The sequence below is a fragment of the Nannospalax galili genome, unplaced genomic scaffold (assembly GCF_000622305.1).
Source record: "Nannospalax galili isolate Female #2095 unplaced genomic scaffold, S.galili_v1.0 scaffold43, whole genome shotgun sequence".
Taxonomy (NCBI): Eukaryota; Metazoa; Chordata; class Mammalia; order Rodentia; family Spalacidae; genus Nannospalax; species Nannospalax galili.
In genome coordinates, this window is record NW_008353342.1 from 3119055 (window position 1) to 3123656 (window position 4602).

Below are 4602 nucleotides of genomic sequence, written 5' to 3' on the forward strand. Positions count from 1 at the left end.
CCTTTTCCCTCAGGAAAACATAAAAATTATGAAGGGGAGCTTAATTCAGAAATGTTAAGAAGGTAACACAAGTTTTCCTATAAGTAGCCTGTGAATAGCTTATGACAGAATAGTTTCCACTTTTTGTTTGTTTTTAAATTTTTTATTTTTATTTTATGTATATGACTTTTGTTTGCATGTATGTAAATACATTCATGTTGTTTAAAGCCAGTAGAGGGCAGAAGGTGTCCGATCTATGGAACTGGAGTAATGGATGGGTGTTACCCACCTTGTGGGTGTTGGGAACCAAACCCAGGTCCTCTGCAAGAGCAGACAGTGCTTTTAACAGCAGAGTCATTTCTCTACCTCGTTTGTTTCTTTGAGTGGGGATTTTGGTCCAAAGTTTTGTTTGTCTGCGGTATCTGCTTCTGTCTCCCGCTCTATCAGATGGACTTTGTCCATGCCCACCACCTTTTGGTGCTCCGGGACTTGAACCACTGTAGGAATCATATGGAAGATTTGTATAGAATGAGAAAGGCTTCATTTTTGCCTGACAGTGAAATCACAGCCACTTGACTTGATCCTGTCTGCGGCTTGAGTAACTGTCTCAACTTCTACCCTATCCATCCTGTGAGCTGCTCTAATTACCATGGCAACAGCTTTCACCACAAGGTGGCTAGAGCCCTTGTGGAACACTATGTGAGTTAACATAACTCTCATATGAATCTCTGTAGAAACCTCCACTTGGATGACCTGAATAGTCACAGTCTTAACCATATCCATCTCTATCACCATAGCCTCTTGAAGGATGGTCATTATGTGAACTGGAGCGACCATAATCACAGTGAGTTTGATCCCTGGTATCATGAGAGCTTGAGTGATCTCTGCTTAAATAGCTGCTTCTAATAGAAAATCCAACATCTCTCAGAGACAAATAAGCATCTCTATGAGAAAGTGTCACAGGAGCTCTTCCTCCCACTCCACTGCTTCAAATTGCCCCTGAGGGCATCGATTTTTTTAGCAGGTGATAGTCCTCCTTTCACTGGAAGTGACCCCTTGGAAGAAGGGGTCATGTTAAAATTCATGGAATAAGTCGGGCATGGTGGCACACGCCTTTAATCCCAGCACTTGGGAGGCAGAGGCAGGTGGATCTCTGTGAGTTCAAGCCCAGCCTGGTCTACATAGTGAGTTCCAGGACAGCTGGGGCTACAGGGAGACCCTGTCTTAAAAAGACCAAGAAAAAAAAATTCATGGAATGGCTGCCATCATCCACATGTCCTCCATATAAAGGGAGTCCCCTGGTTGCCCCACTTCCTCCTCTTCCTCATTGAAGACCTCTGGGAGGGCCTTTGCTTCATGGAGGTGGAGGTGGTCCACATCAACCACTTTCAAATAATGGTTTGGTGTCTTGGTTCACCTTGATTGCTTTTCCATCTAAGGACTTTCCAGTCATGTCTCTAGCAGCATCCAAGCATCTGATGAGCTTTTGAAAGAGACAAAGGCAAATCCTCTTGATCTGTTGGCTTCATGGTCTTTCATCAAAAGCACTTGCACTATTTGTCCCTATTTGCCAAATACTGCTCTACGGGCTTCAACCAGTTTTGTTTCTAGTCGATAGGAGTCTGTATAACACTCCCAACAGTCCATAACAGTGTTGGAACTTAATTAGACTCGTTAAACCTGGTGGGAAAGACAAAATAGCGACACTTGGATTTAACCCAGAACCACTGACAATAGTCAGGCCAACAAACTTTCTGCCCTTAATATTGACTGTGAAAATTCAAAAGGCTTCCTCTCCTGGGCAGCCAATGAACAAAGAACATACATAAAAATCCACATGCCCATCATTAGCACCAGGGCCAATACAGTCACTCCACATCCTACTCCTACCTACAGAGGTGTACCTTTCACCCCCATTCCCATAGGCAACAGTCAAACCTCCTGGAGAGGCAAGCGAGGAAACTGACCCCTGAGTATTTTCCTTCCATCTCTTCAGTGTCAAGTGGGTTAGCACATTTGGGTGTCATATAGCTTTTAAAAAAAAAACATTTAATTTGCTTATTTATTACGTACGTATGTATGCGTATGGGTTTGCTTGTATGTCACAGGGTTTGGGTGGAAGTCAAGGGACAACTTGTGGGAGTCAATTCTTTCTTACCATGTGGGCCTCAGCAATTGAACTCAGGTCATCAGGCTTGGTGGCCCTGAACCAAGTATTTTGAATGGGTACCTTTTATTGTACATAAACTATGTCTCAATGCTCCTGTTCTTTAAAATATACATCATACAAGAAGCCCTTTAGTGAGATTATCAGTGTTTGTCAAAAACCCGGGTCATCTGGGAGAAAAGGTATTTGTCGGATCGCTCTCCGACAGGTACGGCACAGGGAGAGAGGCCAGGACCAGCCTGTGTTCCTCTCTTAGGGGCTGAGCGGGATGGTGAGTGTCGGCGACTCAAAAACCACACTGAGTCGGGAGTCTTGTCGAGGCAGGAACTCACTTTATTGCATCAGGCATTACCTTATATAGTTTAAACAAAAAGGGGTGTGGAAAAGGGAAGGGCAAAGGTGTATGTCATCTGGGGCAATGGCTATGAGCCACTGGGAATTGGCCACGCCAGCTGTGATTGGGGAGAGGCAGTCTGAGGTCGGGCCCTGCTGAGTCACTTCCACGAGGAAGTGACCAGCTCGCAGGTCGCCAAACTTTAGTCAGGCTCAGGAAGTTACAATAGGCCTCATCATAAGTTATGCCACAATTATGAGGGTCCCAGAGACCCAACATATTCCCCTTCTTACTTTTGTTGTAACGGTGGAGAAACACAACCCCTGTCTTAGGCTGTCTCCCCTGTGGAGATCATACCCATCACTGGGTGTTATGAATCTCATCCGCCAAGGTGCCTCTCCATGCCCTGTCTTAGGTTGCCTCTCCTCAGATACTGAAGTTGCCCGTCCTCAGGTAACCATGATTGTTTTTCATGGCCCCTGTCTTAGGTTCATCAGCCTGGGAGGGTCTTACCCATCATTGACTACATGGAGGGCAGGGGATGGGCAATTGTACGAAGATGGCCAATCATGGGAGCTTGGCTCCTGACTAGCAAGCCTGTGATAATGCACCTCAACTTGATGTAATTTGATTGCCTCTACTCTCTGACGAACAAACCCCATGAACTTATTGAATATACAGGGTCCGAAAATAATGACAAGGAGAAGCGTAAGAAGGGGGCCAAGTAGAGGGAGGAGGTAGAGCAAAAAGCCATGTAAACCGGTCCAGAGTGGGTTTTCTTGAAACTCTTGCCTCCTTTTTTCTAAATCTTCTTGGAGTTTTTTTAATCTTATCTTGGATGATCCTGGATCTATTGGCATAAAAGCAGCACTTTTCCTGTAAGACAAAACAGATGCCTCCCTTTTCGGCTGTTAGTAAGTCTAGCCCCCTGCTGTTTTGTAGACCATTTCAGCCAAGGAATCTAATGGTTTTTGGAGATCTAGGATGGTACCAGAGAGAAGCTGTACATCATTGATTAATTGTAGGGAGAGTTGTTTGTGTAGGTGGGTGGTCAATCCCAACCCTGCGACCCCAGTGGTTATACCCACAGTTATTCCTAAGCCTGCCAGTAGGGAGATCATATGAATTGCTCTTTTATTTTTACCTCCCATATAATCAAAGGAAGGGATTGGGAGGGGCTCATCTCCCGGTATGATATCTATGTCAGGAGTTAAGACAGCAAGGGCACAGAGGCCTGTCCAATTGACCGGCAGGAAGCTATGGGCCCACCCTCCTCCACAAACTAGGACCATACCCCCCGGGGGGCAAAGGTTAACATCAGTGGGCATGGGGATGATTGAGCTACAGGATGTGGGGGGAATACTTCCTACATCAATCTGAGAGATGTTTCCTTGGGGAGTAGCCCAAACGCAGGAGCCAGGCAATATTGACAAGGGGTGGACCTGGATGGGGGGGGCCTAAGGTACAGTTATGTAACAAAGCGAGACTTTTAGTATCAGAGGAACTAACAAGCACTGCAATGGGTTGGGGGGGCGCCTGATGTGCAGGCAAAGCCAACAATCCTTGGCTAAGTTGGGAGCAGTTTGATTTAGTAATGAAAAGGTCAGCTCTAACAGGTTTTCCATTTTGGGGTCGAGGTCTAGGTCTCCCCTACTTTCCGGGACCACCAGTGGATGATAATTAAGCTCGGGATACTGGGCTTTGATTCTCTGTTCTATTTCTTTATGGACTCGCAATTCTCGGGCTTTGTTCTGGATCCCACCGCCAACAGAATATCCAATGGGGGCTTCCATGTCCCAGCACACTGTTTGTCCAGGATTACCATAACATTGGGAGGATGCAATATTTCCCCCAGTAATAGGGCCTGGGGTCCTATCCACCCTTGTTCCTGTCCAATAGGTTTTATTATTGGAAGGACTAACACATTGTTGGGTTGACTGGTAGCAGACAGTATGCATGGTTTGGTGAAACAAGGAACAGGGACAATGGCCTGGTTTGCCATTAATAATGGGAATAATCTTGGGCTTGTGGATGCAGACCGAACTCTGATATCTGGAGAACAGGCCATTTTGATTGATTTTTTACTATAAGCTGGGCCATGTGTTCTCTGCAGTCCACCATT

At 45.8% G+C, this 4602-nt stretch overlaps 1 pseudogene; it reads right to left on the reverse strand.

The window, feature by feature from the left end:
- Positions 1 to 655: 655 nt before the first annotated feature.
- LOC115067247 lies at positions 656 to 4273 on the reverse strand (annotated as a pseudogene).
- Between the last annotated feature and the right edge of the window lie 329 nt (positions 4274 to 4602).